The 23,502-nt window shown below is 40.5% G+C and overlaps 1 long non-coding RNA gene and 1 pseudogene across 1 annotated transcript; both read right to left on the bottom strand.

Moving 5' to 3' along the window:
• Positions 1-4,173: 4,173 nt before the first annotated feature.
• On the bottom strand, positions 4,174-21,844 carry LOC107527396 (uncharacterized). The gene is made up of 3 exons (XR_001602259.2): positions 21,768-21,844; positions 19,501-19,578; positions 4,174-4,247 (listed from the first exon to the last, which is right to left on the bottom strand). It is a non-coding gene; the product is annotated as an uncharacterized LOC107527396 (long non-coding RNA).
• On the bottom strand, positions 14,555-15,146 carry LOC107527394 (transmembrane protein 230 pseudogene; annotated as a pseudogene).
• Positions 21,845-23,502: the final 1,658 nt, after the last annotated feature.

Here is a 23,502-nt window from a genome sequence, read left to right as displayed (position 1 = left end):
GCAATAGAAGAACAAATAGTATAGGTATCACATATGGGAAGAGAGGTGTGTGGAACAGGGCTGTGAGTAATATTGGAAAAATATTCCAAAGGTACCAGTTATCTATAAATCAAATGTTCTTACATCAGGAGTACTTGTCCTCATGTCCATTAGCTAAGACACACTCTTCCCAAAATAATAATTAGAAGATTTTCCTTAAGCTTGAAGCCAGAGGGAAGGTATTTGAATAATTTATGCAAGAGCCAAAAGATTTATACCTGCTCTGTCCAGAGAACACCTTGCTAGTGGCTGGAATTCTTGCGTCTATCTGACAGACACATAGTGCCTGTTTTCCCTAGATGCTGCCAGCTAAGGACTCACGGCTGGTCCCCCCCCCTTCTCTTTCTTTTTAATATTCCCTATTAGTCCACAAAGTGCTTTGGTCATTGCAGCCTTACATCTTAATATAATTGGCAAGATTAGAGCTTATCCTTCATCATCACATTTTAGATTGGCTTCCTGATGAGATGTTAAGAAAGCAGACACCTTAATCTTACCATAAACAGTTTATAAATCATATTCAAAGTAGGTCTCCTCTGTGAAATTGTTTTGCAAATAATGCTGCCTCCTGTGTGTTTGTTCCTGTGTCTCACTCCTAAATTTAAAGCTATAGCTTCCATTGGCAGTTTTGACATCTACCCTCTTCTTATATTTTTCTTGTTACATTTCCACATTCATTGACTTAAGTCTATGTTAGAACTACGTATGAATCTAGACAAGGGAAGAGGCTAGCGGTTGTGTGTGGTGGGGGTGGGGGTGGGGGTGACCAGAATACATTTTTATGGAAGAGGACCTTAGAGGCACCAATCTGATTCACAAGGGAACAAGAGGTCTTCTCTTAAAGTTGTGATTATGGAGTGAAAACACCATTTTTTCTAGACTCCTGGGTTTATTTGAGGGTAACTTCAGAGTGGACATGGCTCTTCTGGTTGATTTTTTTTGTTTGTTTCACCACTTTTGACAGTACTGATATGAATAAAGAAAAAACTTTTTTCTCTACCATGGGGAACATCAGCAGTCCTAGTATGATAATAAATGGCAGTTGACATTGGTCTTAATCTGAGGGAGAAACGGGGGTGACAGGAAATGTTTTGTTTTTTTCCCATGGAGAGCGCCCCATCTAAAAGAGGTAACTGCTAGGTGGTTCAAGCAGACTATTGCTATTTAGGAACACGGGCATGGTTATCAGTCTTTTCACTTTTTCTAAAGAAGCCAGAAATGCAGACTTTTATGTGAGCTCACCCAATTTTTTTCAGTGTTGGCTCACACGGATGCTTTTTTGTGACTTAACAAGACAGTTTGGCATCTATTTTTCAGGAGACATTGATGTCCGTTCTGTCTTGACTGACTCATTTGATGGGAACAAGAAGGCCATGTGCCAACACAGATAAAACAGAGGAAGACGTATAGGAAGAGGGGAGGAGCGGGGGAGACACTCTGCAATATATAATGAGTATCAGTGCTTTATTTTTTACCAAAATATCAATATTCCACCAAACTGAGCTCTTGAGATGTCAAAAACATGTATAATAGTGAGAAACTTATAATTTTAAAAGGAAGTGCTATAGCCTTTAAAATAGGTGATGAAAAAGGAATATTGGGATATAGAACTGTTATAAGTCTAGGGAGACCTGTTCTTTTTTTTTTAAATCCTCACCCAAGGATCCGTTTCTATTGGTTTTTAGAGAGAAGAAGAAGAAGAAGAGAGAGAGAGAGAGAGAGAGAGAAACATCAACTGGTTGCCTGCCTTCCCCTATGCACCCAACTGGAGATGGAACCTGCAATGGAGGTTTGTGCTCTGACCAGGAATCAAACTCGCCACCTTTTGATGTAGAAGACAATGCTCCAATTAACTGAGCCACCTGGCCAGGGCAGAAGACCTGTTCTTATAAATAATTGATATTCGTTAGTTGCAAAAATACAAAGAAACACCCTCTATGATAAATGACAAAATTCAAGATACTGGTTACCTGGGGTGCAATCTGGGAGGGAGTAGCAAAGGGCTTTAATTGTGCTGCTGGTGTTTTATTTCTTAAGATGGGTGATAGGTATATGAGTGTTCACTATAATTGTTAGAAATTTTTATATGTCTAAACTATTTAATGAGAAGCACATTATAAGAGAATAAATGTTAGGTAGGCCCTTTTCAAACCTGTGAATGGTTTTTCTGCCAAACAATTACATTTTCTTTTCAAGGGCAAGAAGGGAAAAAGCTCTTAGATTTTTCCTTCCCTCACTAAAAATCTTTCAGCCTCTGACAGATGACAGGAGTTGTTACTCTGAAAAGTACACTTCAGGTTGGCAGGAACATGGAAGGGTTACCAAAATTGTGCTAGCTGATAGCCCAGCTATGACTCCAGCAATTGGACCCTAGGTTTCTGTCTGCTCTCTGGACCCAGCCAAGGATCTTTATAAAATGACAGGGCTCAGGAGTCTGCATGACTTTTATAAGAAAGTAATTAAGAGAGATTAGTAATTCCGGAGTAATAACTAGGCATCACACGGGGCATATGAATTGCCATCATCATCGCCATCATCATAACAATTAACATTCACCGTAACATTTAACAGTATACAAAAAGATATTATGTACATTACCTTATCTCGGCCTAGCAAAAGCCCTGGAAGGAACAGAGGAAAACTAGTATTATATTCATGGAGAAAATTGAGTATCCTAGTGATTTTCCTCAAGGTCAATGAGTTATTAAGTGTCAGAGCATTGACTTCAAACCTAGGTTTTCTGATTCCAGACATTTACTTTCTTTTTATGCTCAGGGTCAGCTCAATAGTTGAGTTTGCCCAACATCTAATACTTAGAGGTATTTGATCAGGGGGGGTTCCAAGATTCCAATCCGAAGAATCTAAAAATTTATCAAATATCTCCAATGCCCATAATAAATTGATAGGGATCTATAACCAGGACTTTATCAAAACTCTTTCTGGACAATTATCTGCCAGTGACTTTCTTTCCCTAATCCCACAGTTTGAGTCCATCAACCTGGCTAGGACCATGAATTTAGCCATTCCTCAGACTTGATGACCAATACTGTTCTTTTTTTAAAAAAATATGTTTTTATTGAATTTTAGAGAGAGAGAGAGGTTGGGAGAGGAGAGGGATAGAGAGATAGAAACATTGATGATAGAGAAACATCATCGATCAGCTGCCTCCTGCACACTCCCTACTGGGAACTGAGCCCGCAACCTGGGCATGTGCCCTGACTGGGAATTGAACTGTGGCCTCCTGGTACATAGGTTGACCCTCAGCCACTAAACCATGCTGGCCGGGCTCTTTCCAGTTTTTAGACCTCTAATTTTTCTCTCTCATCCAGCTGAATGAGTAATGCCTCTAGTGGAATGTTAACTGGTAGTGGTAACAGCAGGCAACCCTGTCATAGTCCTGACTAGCAGGTGCTCCTCAGCAAATCCGAATTCAGATGCTGCTCATGTGACGATGGCTGCACTGGCAACTTGACAAGGTACAGATCTGCCCCTCTTCACTGAGGGAGAGTGCATGTGAGTGCTTTCCCAGCCTGTTGAGATATTATGGACATATAACATGCAAGTTAAAGGTGTACAATGTGATGATTTGATACACAAATATATTATGAAATGATTACTACAAGAAGGCTAGTTAACACCTCCATCCTCTCACATTATTATAGCTTGTGTGTGTGTGTGGTGAGAACATTTAAGGTCTACTCTTTCAACAACTTTCAAGTATATAATATAGTATTGTTAATTATAGTCACCATGTTGTGTATTAGATCCCCAGAACTTATTCATCTTATACCTAGAAGTTTGTATCCTTTGACTGACGTCTCCCCATTCCCCTCCCCTCCAGCCCATGATAAGCACCACTGTACTCTGTGAGTTCAACATTTTTAGATTCCACATGTAAGTAAGAATGTAGAGTATTTGTCTTCCTCTGTGTGACTCATTTTATTTAGTATAATGCCCTCAAGGTCCATCCATGTTGTCATAATGGCAGGATTTACTTTCTCATGGCTATATATAGATATATAAATATATATAAAACAACTTCTTTATCCACTGACCCATCAATGCACACTTAGGTGTTTCCATACCTTGGCTACTGTGAATAATGCTGCAATGAACACAAAAGTGCAGATATGTCTTCAAGATGGTGCTTTAAGTTTTCTTCAGATACATACCCAGAAGTGGGACTGCTGGATTACATGGTCAGGCTTCTGTTAGCAAAGAGGAAGAAACAGGAATGAATGTAGAGCAGACAACTAATGATATTTGGCTTCAATGTACAATCTGAAATCATGTTTTCTGAATTCCTTTAGCAAACAGGTGAGACACAGATCTAATAATTTCTTAGGAGTAAAAGAAATATAGAACCATAATAAATGATGAATACCACTTTTTTCCTACCCACTCTTATCCATGACATAATTAATTTTAGTGAAAATCAATTGTACGATTTCTATTAGTTGAAAGAGATCCACAAAATATGAAAACCTTAGGCTTTCTATTCACACAGAGAATATTCTAGTATGTGTGCTCTCTCTCTCTCACTCTCTCTCTTCTTTTTCTTTCTCCCCCCACTGTGGAAATTCATTCATACTGCCATTTCCAGGATCATTTCTAGAGGCCACTGTTAAGCCCAGCACACCCCAATTAAGAGAGAGCCTGATGATCTCTTCACACACACACACACACACACACACACACACACACACACACACACAAATAACTTAGCCAAAGATAGAGATCTGGTTTATCTAGGAAGCACAAATTGCTTAATATTAATGTTACAGAGAAGACAGGTTTTTTTCTCTTGGCAACATTCTTCTCATAAGTAGATAACTATTGTTTTATGGTCCTATAACAAAGTGCTCCAACCATTATTGAACATGTCAACTGCCACTCTGAACAGGTTTGAAATGCCTGGAGCTCTAAAACTTGATAAGAAAACTCAGAACCTATTTCAGTTTTCAAAAGCTTCTTGACACTCCAGGGGACAGATATCCTTATCATGGTTTTCTCTTCTAAGAAAATCAAAAAGCAGACCAGCTACAGTACCAAAGTGAGACACTCATGTTAATGTTCTTGTCCCCAAAGTGAGGATTTTGACTTTTAAAGGTGTTTCCTTGCATGGATGTAAGACTTTTCCACTTTTTCATGGTTTCCTCTCGGTTGTAGAACAAAATTAAATGTACTTTTCCAAATTTAATCTATACATTTAACTTTTGGAATCTCAAATTTGAATCTTCAAAGCTTCAGTATAAAGCCCATTAGTTTAACATGCAACAGATATTTTTGATGTTTATGCATTGTGTACACACCCTGTAACAAGAATGGAAGACACAGTAGTTAATAAGATAATAGTCTCTGTCCTCACTGAGCCTACAGTACAGTGAAGAAGGCAGATACTGTCAATTGAAGAAGGTTTCCCAGGGAAATTTAAACCTAGGCTATGCTTTTGTATTGCTTAAGGAAAATAATGCCAGCTGCTGAACCAAAGAAACCTCAATTTCTCAGCAGCTTAACACACTAATGATTGACTTCTTGCTTATGTCACAGTCAAATAAAGTCTCAGGCACCTTCATCTTAGGCCTCTGTTCTTCTCAAAGTCCTCTGATCCTTTCCAGTCATGTGGTGGATGGAGAAAGAGAGCAAGGTTTACTTGTGACAAGGTTTTATGGACCAGGCCTGAGAGTAACACATCACTTTCACCACATTTTTAGTTACACAGTCACACCTAACTGCAAGGAAGGCTAGAAAGTATAATCTGTGTGCCAAGGGTGAAGAAGGAAAGGTAGATACTGGTGAGTGCAAACAGTGTCTGCTCAAACTTGAAGGCAAGTAGCAACCAGACATGAACCTTGAAGTGAGGAAGAGGTAGAAGAGAGGTAATGAAGAATGTTACAGGCAGAGAGAACATGAAGTGCTTCCAGAGCTGAGAAAGCATGGTATTTGGGAGCTGAAAGTTGTCCAGTAGGGCTAGAATATGTAAATCAAATTGGTGAAGTGAATATAAGATCTTAAGCATCTTTGTAGACCATTTCAAGGAACATGGGTTTTATTCCAAGAAAAGTGGGGCTCCATGAAAGGTTTCAACCAGGGGAGTGAAATGATCAGGTTAAATAGTTAGAAAAACTGTAACTCCTACAGCATGAAAAACACATTGGAAGACAATAGGGAAAACAAGACTGAAGGCCAGTTAAGAAGCTGTTTCATTAATTCAGGTGATGGGCCCCAAACTAGGATAATGCTACTAACAGGTCTAGGAAAAAATGTGGGTTGATTTGGGAGATATTTAGGAGGCAGAAGTGAAATAGTATGATTTCTGCTTAGGGTTGCATGTAGCATCAACCTGCAATGTTTCAGATTTTTTTTTGTATTTTAGCGAAGTATACTTCTGTATTTCATCGAGGTAAGCTAGAGCAAACACTCCGAGTTCATGTAACAACACATTTGTCAGTCTTCGGAATGAGGTTAGGGTGTTTCCAACTCAGAGAGAAAGAAATCATACCAATATGTCTATTTAAAATTATAAATGCAGTTGCAGATATATTTCTCATCCAAGCCACTTGACTGAAATTATTACATAAATCAATAACCGAGAGGAATGAGGAAGTCCCCAGTTGACTCTGGGCATCATATCTTATTTTTCCCATTTCATAGACTTCTAAAAATTACAAGATTGCCCAAACTGAAATAATTTTCTGCTTCATCACGAATCAGATTATGTCTTGATTTGGGGTGAATGTTTAAATTTGTCACTGGCTGAAGAAGTTGGGGACATCTTAGTTAGATGAAAAGCAAGAGGTGCCAATACCTTGCTGTGTAAAGGCCTTTCCAGCATATTTCAGGACATATTTGTTTGGCAGGATCCCAGACTGTGTTCTGGGACCTACTACCTGAATACAGTCTGTTTTTGCGATATCAAATCACAAGGATGCTGCTTGCCAAGACTCACACTGTTGTCCACCTGGCCAGGCCTGACCACTTTAAGAACTGAGAATAGCAGACAGAAGGTTCTGGCTGCCTGTGAAAATTAGGCCAGGCCCACAAGCTCATCTTTAGAAGGAACTGCTTGCTGGATTCTGAAGTCCCACAGTGTGTCCCCTACTCTGCTCCTGACCAGTGATCCTGAGTGATTTCATGCTGTTCCTGGCTCCATTTCTTCATTCTTCTCTCCATTAAACATACCCAGCTCCTTCTTAATTTCTCATTAATCCTATTTCTTTTCTTGTGTATCACATGTGCCACATTCTGACCTTCAACCTGCCTGGACCTGGCATCTGGCTCCTTCACAGGAAACAGGTATGTATGTTTCTTCTAGATACTCTACTTTCACTCTGGAGTTGCCCCCTCTCTGGAGAATCTCTGCCTTACAGCTGCTGTTGTAGCCTCACTCAGTCATTACAGTTCTTATCTGCAACTGGAATTATCCATTGGATCCCATCTGTCCGTTCAAGGTGATATCACTTGCTTTCTAATCCTGTAATATATTATCATGGTGTTAGCTTCATATTTCTTTTTTTCAATTTGGACTTAAAAAATGTGCAGAAGCAGGAATTGACTAATGACAGTTATTCCTGTTTCTGAATAAAAGTCTATTACTTATGTGCTTTGATTCGTAACATTAGAAATACATTTTGAATCTCAAAATATATTTTAAGTTGATTTTTATCTATCATTTAGTTGACAAATATCTAATAAAACTGTACAATTTGGTTTAGATTTTAAATACCATGGTTTTAAAATATTCTGGAGTTTGTAGCTCTACAATGAAACTAAAAAATACAACCTTAAGTTTGTTCCAGTTTTTCTGAGTACATTAAGATCATCAGCAACTATTGCTATTTCTTGAAGTTGTTTTTTTAATTCTTAAAGGAAATTACTACTTCACCCTCTCAAGTTTTGCTATAAAGTTTCAATGTCCCTTTAGCATTCTTTGCATTCTTTTTGCTTTTTTTAAACAGAAGAAAAATTTTTTAAATAGTTTTTCTAATAAACTCCTTTTTGTTATAAGTAGTATTTAGGTGTTTTATAACTTCTAGTTTTCTAAAGATCTTTGGATAGCTTTCAACTTTATGGTGATGCGATGGCATGAGGAAGCAGATTTAGGCCAAGAGATATAGAGTTCTTTGAAGGTAAAAGAATACATGCATGTGATCTCCCAAACATCTTTCAAGTTACTTACATTACACGCATTATTATTCAATAGAGATTCTCTGTCTACTGAAGGAGAACACATATTTGACAATTAACTCAAAGTACAGATGCTGTCCTCTTCTATTTCAGGGCCTCCCCTGCCTAAAAAAATCATTGGACACACTTTTGACAGTTTAACGATTCTTTATTCCTGAATATCCATCCATTACCAATAAGTACTCTAAGACACAATGCCTCACTGATTCTTCCTTTCAAGATCCCATTATCTGTTCATATTCTGACTCCAAAGTAGCCTTGATAGAAAAAATAACATGTGGTAGAATAATGAAACAGTAGTCTTAAGAATTTCAAATGCCCTAATAATAGCTACCACTTATTGAGTACCTAATATATACAATGCATTGTTCTAGGTGCCTTTACAGATATTATTACTAATCCTCCATAGTAACAGGTATTCCTTCTTATCTTCCTTTTGTAGATAAGGAAACATTGAAGCTATGAAAGGTTAAGTGATTTATTGAAAGACACAGAGCTATAAAGTAACCAAACAAGAATTTGTAGTCAAATCTTGCTCCAACGCTCATGCAAATGCTAACGCATTACACCATGTTGCATCTAATGCCTGTTCATTCTAAAGTTTGAAGTGGTGGCAGAATGGATTGATTGGGGGTAAGTCTAGTGCTGCGGAAGCAGAACTTTCAAGGCCATCCAAACACTGATGTCTAAACCTAAGGGCACATCTAGGAGTTTTCAATTCTTGGGTATATTAGTGTTCTATTGCTGCCACAAATCACCACACACTCAGTGGCTTAAAGCAATTCAAATCTGTCATCGTATAGTTCTATAGTTCAGAAGTCTGGCATGGATCTTACTGGGCCAAAGTTGAGGTGTCAGGAGGGCTGTGTTCCTTTCTGGAGGCTCTAGGAAAGGATTTGGTTTCTTGTCTTTTCCAACTTTAGAGGCCACCTCCATTCTTTGGCTCACGGCCCCCTTCCTCCATCTTCAGAGCAGCAACACAGCATCTCTTTAACCCTGATTCCATAATCACATACTTTCTCTAAACATCTTATTTGACTTTCCTCTTCCATTTTTAAAGACCCTGTGATTATATAGGGTCTACATGGATAACCTAGATAGCCTCCCTATTTTAAGGTCAGCTGATAAGCAACCTAAATTCCACCTATAACCTCAGTTCCTCTTTGCCACAGAATCTACCATATTCACAGGTTCTGGGGATTAGGGTTTCTAAAACCTGGAGCGGGGGGGGGGCGTTATTCTGCTTACTGCAAAGGGCTAGGCTAATGAGGCATGAATCCCATGGTAGGTATAGACTTAGGTTGAAGTCCTAACCCCCAGTACCTCAAAATGTGACCCTATTTGGAAATAGAGTTGTTATAGATGTAATTAGCTAAGATGAGGTTATACTGGAGTAGGGTGGGCCCCTGATCCAGTATGACTGGTATCCTTATAAAAAGAATGCCATGTGAAGAGATAGACACACACAGGGGAAACGCCACGTAAACATGAAGGGAGAAATTGGTGTGATGTCTCTACATGCCAAGGAGCACCAGAGATTGCCAGTAACCCACCAGAAACTAGGAAGAGGCATGAAGCAGGCTCTCTTTCACAGTCCTCAGAAGGAAACCACTCTGCTAACACCTTGATCTTGAACTTTTAGTCTCCAGAATTGTGAGACAATAAATTTCTGTTTAAGCCACCTAGTTTGTGGTACTTTGTTATAGTAGCCCTAGAAAACTAATAATAAGCTTCTGAGAACAAAGAAACATGTTATTTGGAGAAACTAGCAAGAAGCTCAGTTAATTATGTAATTAGGAGATAGGAAATGAACCCAACCAGGAATAGTTGGCACAGACACCAGGGTTAAAGAGGGGCCAACAGCAAATCTGACTTGATCTCAGATCAATGAGTTGGGTAAGGTTTATTCCAAGACCTAGGAGGAATATCTGGGTGAATCTGCAACGTTGCAGCCACGTAGGTTGGGGGAATCTGGGGACAGGAAGTCAGTCAGGCGTACTGTCAGTAAGCAACACAGCCCTGTGACAAATAAAATCTTTTTACAAGTGCTTGGTCATTTTATTTATTGATTCTTTGTGGTTACCTTGCCTACAAATGAAGGTTGCTGAAAGGTTTTTGTGTATTCACTTGTTTTAAATATTTGGTTACTCAAGAAAGTCAATTGGGTACCTCTCTGTGTTCACTTTGCAGAAGGAACAATAGAATATGTGGCGACAGAATGGTAGGAAAGCAACTTGTCTCTCTTTGTGATTCTTTCTTTCTTATATCCATGAAGAATTCCTTTTTAGAAACAAACTACAGTATACTTCTTACATATAAAAATGTGCTTGATCATCCTGGTAGCATTGGGATTGTACACTTTATTGGACAGTATTTGTGAATCTTATTTTTTCATTAGAATTGCATTCCTTCTTAGAATTATACATGTAAGAAATTGGTTTTATCATTTTGCTATAGGGGAAACAAACAAAAATATAAATAATTGGCTAGTTTGTATGTAAATGCCAATCTAGAGAATGTACCAACAAAGGGATGGGTCTCCAGACAGTTAAATGTAAACAAATTTCTAGTCCTACAAGTTCACTTCATTGCCAAGGTCAAGCAAGTGATTATGCAATAACACCAGATAAATAGAACTTCAATGACAATTTATATAGGCAAGGAAAATATGCTAATGTTTTTAAAATATAATTTAGTATTATCACCTTGGTTGGGCTCCTGAGTTAGAGCCCATTCACTCAACTGTTACTCGGGCATCTCCGTTTCGATGGGCCACAGGTACCTGAAATTCCATGTGTGTAGGCTGAACTCTTTCCCCTACATCTGCCCCTCTTTTGTCTCCTACCTTGGTAGCTAGCATCACCGTCCACCTAATTGCTCAGACAAGAAATCCAGGCAACGTCCTTAATGTTTCTCTCATTCTCTAAATCCATTCACTAAATTTTGTCAAGTCCACTTTTTAGTGTTTCTTAAATTGATTTGTTCTCTCTATGCCCACTATGAATTTCTTGGTTGTGACCACCACAAGCCCTTACCTAGGTCACCCACACTTCTCCCTCTGCCTCCTTCCTGCTCCCCTCATACCCAGTGTCCATACTGGAGTCAAACAAAACCAGATTATGGGGTGGATTAACTGGAAGCTCCCTGGGGTGCTTCTTTAGATGACTCGTTTGCATTATATTTATCAATTCTGTCTAGAAGTGAGATCACAAATACATGGCCTACTCATTGCCATCTTTCCCTCCCATGTCCATGATGGATATCACGAATGGATTACTACATTTTTTTCTCTACTGAGCTCCGATTAGAATCCTTCTCAACACAGTACTCTAGGCCAGTTGTTCTTAGACACGTGTGCATCAGAATCGCCCGGAGAACTTTTAAAAATAAAGATTATCTAAGAGTTTCTGATGTAGTAGGTCTGAGGTAAGGACCAACAATTTGCATTTCTAACAAATTGCCAGGTAATGCTAATGCTGCTGGTGGGTGGACTACACTTTGAGAAACACTGATTCAGTCAATTACTACCATAACCGAACATAGTTCATAAGATGGAACCTATTTGCTAACCCTTGTTAGGATAGTTTTCTCCATGGGTCCTCAGAAAACAGGTAATAGCCGTTCAGATAGATAAGAACCCTTAACAGTTCATATTACAAGTGTCCTATCAACACTCTCCTCCCTTGGATTTAGAAAACTTCTAGTTTCTCCTTCCAAGATGCTTCTGCCCAGTATCATGTATTCTCCATCACAAATCCTTTGCCTTGGACTTAGTTCCAGCTTTTTGAACTATGCCTTTGGACCAAATACGATGAACTATCAAGTTGATTTCCAACCTTACCTTTGATCAGAAGAAAGCCAGTAAATGGGGTTCTTGTTTACCTTAGAAAAGAATTTGGACAGGAATCACAAAGTTTCCTAATGGGGAGGGTGAGAGGGACAGCACAAACAGGACCTGTACTGGCCAAGAAAAGTTGTTTTTTAAAAATATGTCTTTATTGACTTCAGAGACAGGATGGGAGAGAGAGATAGAAACATCAATGATGAGAGAGTCATTGATCGGCTGCCTCCTGCACACCCTCCACTGGGGATCAAGCCCACAACCCAGGCATGGACCCTGACTGAGAATTGAACCTTGATCTCCTGGATCATAGGTTGATGCCTAACCACTGAGCCACACCAGCCAGACTGACCAAGAAAAGTTTTTGCTGGACTTTGCTTGCTTCTGTCCTATCAAGCATTTGATGTAGGAAACAACCTAAATGGTTAAAACTTAGACAACTAAATGTGTCACTCTTGGGGGAGAAAGGAAATGAGGAGGAACATTTAAAGTGAGAAGGGAATACTAAAGAAGCAATTAATGTCTTCTCCCTAATAAGCTACAAATAGATAGTTGAGGGCTTTTAACATTGCTCTCAAGCATAGATGTGCCTTGAGGTATACACCCACACAGATACATGTTCACAAAGACTGATTTTTTTTTTAAAGCTATATTCAACACACAGTTAAACACAGGGCTAATACCTATTGCATGCCCATTTTGTACCAGACTGCTAAACAGACACAATTCAAGCCAAAAGTCAAGTAGCTTGTTAAACTGATGTAAGCATCTACTGAATACAATTTAAAAATCACCCAGTGGTTATCGCTTAATACACTTGAGTAACCAAATCTCACACATGGTGTAATGTAGAGATGACTCAACAACATTCAACAAATATCTATTGAGTACCAAGGTGACAAACATCAGTGCACAAGACAAAAAAAAAAACAAAAAACCCTGCCCTTGTGAAGCTTACATTCTAACTTGGGGAGACAAACAATAAGCAAGAAATGTACTAAACAAATTGTATGGTATGATAGAAGGTGATGGAGGCAATGAGTAAAGAAAACAAACAGAGCAGGGCATGACAGATCAGGAGCTCTGGGGATTGAGAGTGAGTTGCAGTTTTAAATAGGTCAGGGGTAGATCTCATTGAGAGCGCGGCATGAGAGCCAAGATCTGAAGGAGGATCTCCAGCATTGGTAACTTCCTCAGGAAACTTCTACTTTTTCTGCCTTGCATATGGTTTGCCTGGCTAAATTTACTGATGGCATCAGTGAATCTCTGCTGGCACAGATTGTATGTTGGTCCCCCAAAGATTTTTGGACAGGACAGCTGACTTAAACACTTAAAAACTCCAGGAAGAAACAGGTATGGTGTTTATCTAAGTGAAGCACTTGTTACTTCCCCATCTAGGCCTTTAGATTGCAAACTACTGTTTTTTCAAAATGTTGACTTTTGCTGGTTTTATATATTCTTTGCATTTTGTAATTATAACTAATAAAAGCAAGAGTTAAAGTTTATTGGGTATCAAGCTATGTATCAAATTTAGCACTCTATATACATTATCTCATTTAATTCTCATAATAATTTTATGAGGTAGGGAAAGATATTGCAGTTTCCCCTTGAACAGTGCAGGGTTAGGGGCACCAACACCCCGTTGCAGTTGAAAATTCATGTATAACTTTTGACTCCCTAAAAACTTTGCTACTAATAGCCTACCGTTGACCAGAAGCCTTATCAAAAATATAAACAGTTGGTTAACACACATTTTGTATGTTATATATGTTACGTATTCTTTTCTTTAGATTTTGACATTTTAATTCCTTTTGAACATAAGTCACTTTTTGCAAGCTAGGAAACAGAATCAAACTAAGGCAGTCTAGGGATCAAAGCCAAATCTTGCAAACTTTGGCAGAATGACATCATAGTACAAGGTGCTCACAACGGGTTGGGTTATAAACTCTATATAACAACCACTTATCTGCATTTTTCCTTAGAAAACAGCCAAAAAGTCCAGTTCTTAAAGGCATGATATACAGAACATCTTAACCTATAAAGGATAGAATTGCTCAAATTATATGGTGCCCAACCTATTGGTGAACCAGATCAGAACTGGCAAAGGAGGGGTGAACAGAGAAAGTGTTTACATCTTGAAAACTTGCTCTGAGGTTTAAAAAATTCCTGGTTGTTCTTAATAAGAAAGCCAGTAAAAAAAATGTTACAGATGCATCCACACTAATCATTGATTTTGCCAAGGTCTTCCACTAGAGCATGAAGTTAGAGCATAGGGGATTAGATACTTAGGTATTTTCAAAATAAATTACTTAGTAATAAGAAATTTGACCTACTGCATTCTTCCATTTGCTATAAGAACAAACTGACGATAAAAACTATTTAAAAGAAATGATCAGCTCTAAAAAGGGTGGTGGCAGCAACACTTGCCACTACGGAATAACCCCCCCTTTTCCCAATGAACATTGCTATCCTTCCATGATACAGGCTCATGTGGAAAAACTTGTCAGCTTTTGTCAGGGCCAGGAGATGAAAAATGGAGCATGTCCTAATTAGCTAATTGTCATTTTAGTTAACATCTTTAGGATGGACCCATTAAACCTAGTCATTGTTTTGTTAAACATCTGCAAACTGCAGAATCTCCTAGCCGGAGTTCCTGCTCAGTATCTTACAGCTGAGCTCAGTCCCATCTGACTGCTCCTCAGGGCTGAGCTGGGTGCCAGTCATCAAAGTCTGGGACGTCATTGTAGAAGTAACCCCAGAAGCCCTTGGAGGCATGGTAGGCAATGCGCAGGTGGTAAAATCCTGGCAGGAACACCAGGGTGCCCATGAATAGGACTGGGCAGGCCTGGTCTGCCCCGCCTCCCCTTTGCTGCTAGCCCTCCAGCAGGAGGGAGCCTCTGCTGAGAAAGGCAGCAATCAAAAACAGCACTGTAGCAAGTGCAATGGTCTTATACGAGACCTCAGGAGGGCTTTTCTTAAACTCAAGGTCAGTATAGCCATCATCTATGCTGGAGAGCCTTGAGTATTTCACTTTACTACTGGGGATTCCAGTAGGCAGGTTGGTATGAAACGGCCTCATGACACGCTGGCACAGCGACAATTGGAGCGAGCGCCAAAGTCGTCCTTGTGCAGACAGCTCGCTCATGGTTGGCAATGGAGACGCTCACTGTATACTATATTCTTACAATAAAGTAGGCTAGAGAAAAGAAAATGTTATGAAAAAATCATAAGGAAAATACATTTACAGTATTATTGAAAATAATTCATGTGTAAGGGGGACTCACGCAGTTCAAACCCATGTTGTTGGAGAACTGCCCTTCATTCTACAGATGAGAAAACTGAGGCATAGGGAGGTTAAATAACTTTCTCAAAATCACACAGATGCTACGTGTCAGAGTTTGGATTCAAGCCTGTCTGATTCCAGAGTCATTTCGGCCTCTATTTAGTAACTAAATTTAATACTGAATTTAATGTATTCCTCAATATAAACTTTAGAATGTATGCTAAAAATCTCTAAGTTAATGCTTTTTTAAGGTAATTCACACTCACAAAGAATGTGCATTTGTTCTTATAATGCTCCTGATTGATCTAGTGTTGTGATCTTCCAAACTCTATTTAGCAGTGGCCTCCTTTGCTAAACAACATCTTACAACAGAAGATTGAATCAGTCACAGTCCTAGCATGGAAGATTCAAACATAGATAGGAAACTCAAAAAGGATGAATGAAGAGGGTTTAATGAAGGGATGATTCACAAAAATGGGGTAGGTTAAAAGGAAAGCTGCAAAGAAAGTGAAAAGTACCACAGGACTGGCCACAGTGGGATGGCATGGCCACCCCTAGGCCTGAAGGGGCAAGGGAGTAGACAGAGTGGTTACCAGAACCAGGCAAGAACTGTGGCTATAGGAGGGGCCATCAGACAGGAGCTGAGGACTTTGGTAAAGGAATGTAGCCATTTCCAAACCACAGCCTAGAAGGGAAGGAGTCAAGGAGAATAAATACTTCTGCTTCTCTCTCCTTCTGTCCTCAGCCTCCTGCTGCTTCTCCCATTGGCTTAGCCCAATGGAAACCTAGAGGGCAAGGGAACCCAAAAGACACAGTCCACAGAAGTCAGCTTCCTAGGGGCAAAGAGCAAGATGCAGAAGGGCAGAGAGAAAGGATTTAAACAGGCAAACAGAATATCCAGCACAAAACCACGATACAAAACTCATAAAGCAGAGAGTTTCTTGCATTGAATTGGGGTTCAGAGGCTCCAGCTTGCCTCTCTCCATACTTGCAGCAACCTCTGGGGCACTTTCATCAAACCCTAGAGCTCTTGTTTAGTTCTTATGTTATAAATATCTTGGTCACCATGAACAACAGGTCTATGTGCTTTGCAAAATCAGTATGCACGTAGATATGATCACCTGGATGTAATAGGACCATAAGAGTCACCAGACATGTTCCTGGTTCAGGGTCCTAGGCTCTGGAAAGAATAGTCTGATTGCACCCATGACCATACCAAGGGGGCCTGAATCTGGGGACCTGAGGACTGAATGGAATGTCTATAGGATATATAGGTGAGCTGACGACCCTCATTTACCCCTGGACAGGCTAAGGGGCTTCCTTTGAGTAGCCTCATCTATTACTAAACAGAACCCTCCCAAAGGGATTCACAATTAAGCCCTATTGTCCACCAGATTAGAGAGAGGATTTTACGTCAAAATCCAGTGAAATCTGAAGTTATTCACAAGAACGAATAAGGAGATGGATGAGAGGAGAGAGAGGGGTAAAAATATACAGGATAGTCCGGAAGAGAGTTCTGTAGACACGAGAACTAATTAATCTGAAAAGTGACCACAGAGTGTCCATCACTAACAAAATACAAAATCTAATGCTGTCGCTGTCAGCTGAGAAGCAGTACCCTCCAAACGTGCTCTGAAGTCTGAATCACAGGCTGCGGCCTCATCAGGGGCTGCTGCAGGTCCATCTGTCATTGGGCAGAGCTGCTGAGCACACCCTCTGCTGCTATGCAGAAAACTGACTAGGGAAGCCAGGGCTCGGATGGCGACTGGGGGAGGGGGAGGCACCGGCACCAGGAGCCAGGCCGCCAGATATTCTGTCACTGGTGCTGCCACTAAATCTCTTGGTTCCCTGGAGAGAAGGGTGGGCTTTTTTGGGGTGGGGGGGGAGGAAGGGATGTCTTGTTCTTAGTAGCTAGCATGGCCTTCACAGGGAACAAAAATAAGCTGAGCAGAGGAGAAAGGCACAGCTGTTCTTTGCTTTCTGAGGAGGCTCCAAATCTCTTATTTTTATTACATGTTGGTGCAGCTGCCCGGCCAGAAGAGCACACGTTACCATGGGACAGGTGAAGGTAGAAAATAAGGACTGTGAGATGCAGCCTGTGTCCACCCACATCCCCTCCATGCTGCTGTCCCAGGCCCTGTCCCTTCACTGCATGTCTCTCCTCCACGTTGGCGGGTTTTATATCAGTAATATAAAACATTTGTCACACATGAGCTAGAATCAAACCATTTTACACCTGGTATCACATTGAGTCCTGAAAGCAATATTATGAGGGAGGTGCTGTTATTACCGTGTGTCTATTCAGGTGAGAAATTAGGGCCGGAGAGGTCAAGAAACTCAGTAAATAAAGGGCAGGCTGGAGTTTGAGCATCCGGTACCCTGGTTTCAGGACCTGCGCACTTACCCACTAGCCCATCCTATCTTGTCCTTATAGGGTTATTGCTTTGCTGCTTCTGTTCTCTGAGCAAGCCTGGCCTCCAAGTTTCTGACCCTGGACTGGTCACTTAATTGTTGATTTCCAATGATTTCCTCTGTCACAGATGCTGAGAAGGGAAGGCCAGATCTCCCTCTCCTGGCTCCTCTCCTCCTGAGGGAAAGTAGGTCCTGGGTCAGTGAGGGGAAAAGCACCCAGACCTCTCCCTCAGAGGGCCACGCCTCATCAGTTTAGAATCCCTTGTTCAGATCCTAATTTTAAATGCAGAACTCTGCCTACAAATGTTCCACTGAATCCAGAAAGTCTCCCCTAACTCTCTTCTAAGGAAAAGGAAGCTGCACTATTAGCCCAAATCTATGGCAATGCCCATAAAAAGTAATGCTCATGTGGCAAAGCTGAGTCAGAGAGAAGATGAAAATTAATCACACCCAGAACCAACCCACCAAGTATTTTCAGAAAATTAAGACCAATTTAAATACTCACATGCAGGAATTTGACTATAATTCAGAAAGCTATTTTCCTTGATTAAAATAAGACATGGGTTTAGAGAAGGCCTTTCAATTGGTTATTTATAACAATTATAAGTGCTGAAGAAAATGAATAACTTAGGCATCTATTTAGAATTTCTTGAAAAAAAATTAGATAATGTTTATGTGTACATTTTAGTATTATTGGGATCCATTTTAAATTGTTTGCTTTCTATGTATGTCACGGAACTTTGTGCTACAATTCCATGTCCTCTGCCTTCTTGTTTTCCTAAGTAACACTCTACTGATTATTCTGTTATATTTGGCATACACACATATTCATATATATGCACTCACTCACCTAAATAAAAAGATTAATTTGAGAAGATTTGAGAGAAAGTTTACATGAATTACAGAAGCAGCTGCTTTACCACTTATTTTCCTTTCTCTCCTCTGCCCCCTCTATATGCTACAGACTTTGTTTTCTGCTTTAAAGAATAAAAGGATATGTGGAATTATATACATTTGGGGGTATATCAGTGATTATGCATGGATTGAGTCTCTAAAACAGAATTCATTTGATATGTTGTATTAGGGCACATCTGGTTGTAGGGAAGAGAAGCGTACTTAAAATAGCTCAAGTAGAGGGGGATTTGGAGTTTATTATAAGGATACAGATGCCTTACAAACCAAGAGGCCTCAGAAGAACCAAATCAACAAACAGCAGCCATAGCCGTTCCCAGTTTTCAGTCAAGGATTCCACCGTAACATTATTCAGCTGCCAGTGCCCTCAGCGTCTAGGCTTCTTTCTAAACCAACTGATTCTTTTCTAAGTGACTAATAGGATTTTGTCATTTCTGCTTGGAGGACTCCTCTAGCTCCACAACACCATAGTGTGGAGTTCAAATGCCTCCCATAGCACACACAGCTTCTCGCAACAAGCTCCAGCAGTCTTCGCAGCCCCACCTCCAGCCACACTTCTACCCCACGCACAAGATGCCTGCACCACTGCCTGGAAACCTGTTGAGAAATTTTGGCATTAAGTATTTAATGTTCTTACTGATCCTGTATGTTTAAACAAATTTCACAGTACTTTAAAGACGGATATGGTTCCACATTATTGCTCTCTACCATTCATTACTTGTATATCTCTCTCAATTACATTATAAGTTAAGCAGGATTTTGAGCTAGTCTAAGAACCTAATCTATTGTTTCTGATTAGTTCCATAAATATTTGCAAAGCACTTACCATATGTCAGACACTCTCAACGTTTACTACATAAAGATGAAAAGTGAAGTCCCTGATTTGAGGAAGTTGACAGTCCAGCTGGGAAAGAAGGCAGGCAGGTAAACAAACAACTGTAATACAATGTGACACGTGTGGGAATAAAAATATACATGTAGTACTCTAGGAATGCAAGACAGGTTCATTTTACCCCTGGTGTCAGGGAAAACTGCAGGGAGGACAGTTGAAATTTGAGCTGGGAACTTGATAAGAGGGAGAAGGGAGTTTCAGGCACAGAGCAGCAAAAAGTAAAGGTAAGAGTCATATATAGACACCTGCCAGGACATCAGCTGACCCTCAACCATTCTCTCTTTTCACTCTCTCTGAGGATCTGCAACAAAGGGTTGAGTAGACTTCTGAAATTTCAAAACTTAAAGCATCTAAGCGTATTCCCTTTTTCTGTCGACAGAGACTGTTGAGTTCAGACCCCAGTGGCTTCTCTTCAGCTGCAGGTCTGAAAGAAACCACCCTCAGATTCCAAGGTAATTGCCCTTCTAAAGGAGAGTCCTTTGTGTTTCTAAGGCGCTTTATGATATCTCTCTTCCTAGAGAAAAGAAAGAAAAACTTCATTTCTGAAAAGTTTCCCTGTTACATATGAGCATTTCTTTTCAGAACATTGGTTCTCATCCTTGACTGTTAGATTAGATTTAACTGGGCAGGTTTTTAAGATTCCAATGCCCAGGCAGCACCCCAGACCAAATGAATCAAAATTTCTGAGAGTAGGACCCAGGCATAGTATTTTTAAAGCCTCCCCCCACTCCCCCACCCCTAGCCAGATGATTCCAATGTGCAGCTAAAGTTAAAAAGCACTGATTCAGACTTTATGGGGATTTCCCCATTAATATAGACATTTAACTATCATAACTCTTAAGAATCTCTGACATGAGCTGGATTACTTGCTGATTCAGAGGTGGAATGGACAAACATTGCTTTTATTCATTCCCGCAGTAAAATCTGTCTCTTCCAGTTTAGGTTCATTTCAGTCACAGACTTTCTCAACAATCGTTTCCTCAACATGTTTGTGTCTTTCTCTCAGGCTCATGCTTCAGATCAGGAGACAGGTTTTGACCAAGTGGGTAAGAGAAAGGTCTGCGGCCTATTCCATCACTGTTCATTGCTTCTGTGACTAGAGGTCCCCTTGGTTTAAGGATGAAGACTCCCGTGTCTTCACCCCACTTGAGGGTGTTCACTGGAACTAAATCTTCACAGTTCCCCCTTCGTGTCTGGCCTGGTCTGAGGCCCTGCCCCACAGGCTGAAATCAGGATCAGTGCAGGCCTTTCCACTGCACAAAACCTCCCAGTGTGCTGTAGGTGAGGCGATGAGGGGACCGGGGGGATCCTGGGCCCAGAAGACAAGGGGAGAACTTCAGGCTGGGAGAAGGTGGACAACCAACCCTCATCCTGAGACGTGAGGCCTGCTCTCTGCCCCTCTTCCTCCCTGATTTGAGGGCAGAGGTTGTCAGAAGGCAGAATACAAGGGGCGCTGAGCCGAGGAGAGAAGAGTGAGCCCACCAGAAAGTTAGAGGCAGGGTGGGGAAGGGAGAAAACCAGAGCCCCAGCAATCACCGTGACATTGACAGAAAACAAAGCCCAGCCCAGACAAGAGTGCTGATGCTGCAGTCCATTGAGTCAGAAAGAGCTGATTTCTCATCAAATTAACCAGCTAACGCCTGGGCATGAGGCAGCCCACACAAATATTGGCTGCAGCCAGGCTGCTCATTTGTCAGCTTTGAAGTGACATCATGTAATTTCACAGGCAGATGCCAAACTGGATGAAAACTCATGATTCACTCAGTGTCTGTTGGGCACACACAGCTAACTGGATGACCTCTAAAGCCCTTTCTGGCTTTTTAATTCTAAGATTCTGTGATCCCCAGTGACTGCCATAAACCTGGCGTGTCCCAGAAAGTGCACTTGGGAGAATTTCCAAAGAGCTTTGTCCAGGTGCTAGTGTGTTTTATGCAAAAAACGAGGGGTCACCATGCCAAGGGAAGAAAATTGCCTTCTGTGTGCCATTCTTCCTAAGCAGTCCCCTTGACAGTATATAAATGCGGAGCCAGTGTCTCTGCCTAGTCCCCACCCAGGCAATGAGATGTTTTTCAGGCAGAGATCTGGCTCTTCTCCCTGGTTGCCCACAGATAGCATTCCTTTGGGGCGATCCTAGAGAAGGCATGCCCACCTCCCGCTGCCATTAGCAATCTGTCCACCCTTTTGTGGCTTTCTAAACTTACTTGTTCAAAGGCACCACGGGAGTCTTGGTCTTTATTTCTGATCCCTCCAGGTAGTAAACGCTGTGCCAGTTCCTTCTGGACTGAGAACTAGAGTCAGCAGAGAACTCAGCGGAAATGGGGGCCCTGCAAGGATGGAAGGGGACCATGTGTTCCCCCCACGTGCATGACAGGTCTGCGCTCTCACGCTGAGGCGGCAGCTGCACCGCCGCATCCTTCCCCACCAGGCCCTTGCTTCATTCTCTTTTTAATCACTGATCCCGGCTGTTCTTCTTCCTGTCAACAACAATTCATAATGATTTCTCATCTAATGCCCCTCTCATCACGGTGCAGCAAAAACAGTGAAATTGCAAGGAAATGGATAAACAGAAAATCCCGCTTACACAGTTCTTTGTCTGCATGTGAAAACCCGGGGAACGATTTAAAATATGTCACTTCTGATCATGAGTTGGGAACACTGGTAATGTTTGGATTATAATCACTTTCTTTAAAAAAAAAAAATTCTACTATATGAATTTTCTTATAGTAGAATCTCTGTTAATACAAACCCAACTCCTGGGGCTGGGTTCACCGGAGGATATTTTTTATGGCTCTATATTTTTAGAAGGAGACACACACACAAAAAAATAGACATCATGGATTTAATTTTTTTTTTTAAAGAGTAACTTTAGAGCATATTGTGATGCCCATAGGGATTGGCGCAATCTTATAAACCTCTGCTGGGCACATCATTTTCAATAATAAGTGATGGACAGTCAGACAGATTCACTCATGCTACAAAATCCTCAAGTTTGGAAGAAACATTACACTTTCTGTTAGTTCTATGTCTTCAAGTTGCTCAGAGTTGTGACAATGGATAACCTCATTTCAAAAGGGAAACACATGCCAGTCACCGTTGCCAGGCCTGTGGATAAGGCCTGTATCTCAGATGAAACATCCAGGCTAAATGAGAGAGTAAAAAGAATCTAGGAGTTTTGAGCCAGAAAAAAAGAAATTTTCTCTGAGAAGGATTGAGAAGACCAGTTAGGCCGGTTCCTAGGACACAGGCTGTAACCAGAGCCCCAGAGTTCACGTAGCCACGCTAAGGCTGGGATTTGAGGGGGAAAGTAGGAGACATGAATTAGCCTTCAGACCAAAGTGTATTCATTTTAGGATAAGGAGACTTGAGGGTCAGGTAAGTTTTTGCCAGTTTTACTAGGATCCTTAGGACCAAAAATATATGCTGTACTTTAAAAATTAGATCATTGTGAGATGTCCAATCTTGTTTATTTATGCTCATTCTTATTTATTTTCTCACTCCGTTAAATTATAGAGAGTCACCTTCATCCATTATCTTTTTTAAAAATATATTTTTCCTACCTTACATAATATCACTTCTTCATTCTAGCCTTTGATTTTGGACTACATCTACCTGCCTTACTTGGCCCACTATTATAATGATTGCATTTACTAAGATGGAAAAGAAGACTGTTATGTAAAGAGTCATGTGTAAGGTTGAGAAATTTTCCTAACTAACTTAGCAAGAGAAGTCAATTTCACAGAATTATTACAGATTAATGTTTAATAATCCTGGAAAATAATAAAGGAGTCTGAAGATTGGGAATGGACAACTTTTGTTCAACTAACAATAATGGCAAAGTAAAAAAGAGAGGAACTCCCTCTATGACTAGGAACTATGGACAAAGAAGTATAAAATTATAAACAGATTTATTTATAATGGTGTGTAAGCACATAGGTA

The sequence above is a fragment of the Miniopterus natalensis genome, chromosome 6 (genome assembly GCF_054644295.1).
Source record: "Miniopterus natalensis isolate mMinNat1 chromosome 6, mMinNat1.hap1, whole genome shotgun sequence".
NCBI lineage: Eukaryota > Metazoa > Chordata > Mammalia > Chiroptera > Miniopteridae > Miniopterus > Miniopterus natalensis.
This window is presented reverse-complemented; position numbering and strand designations above follow the sequence as displayed.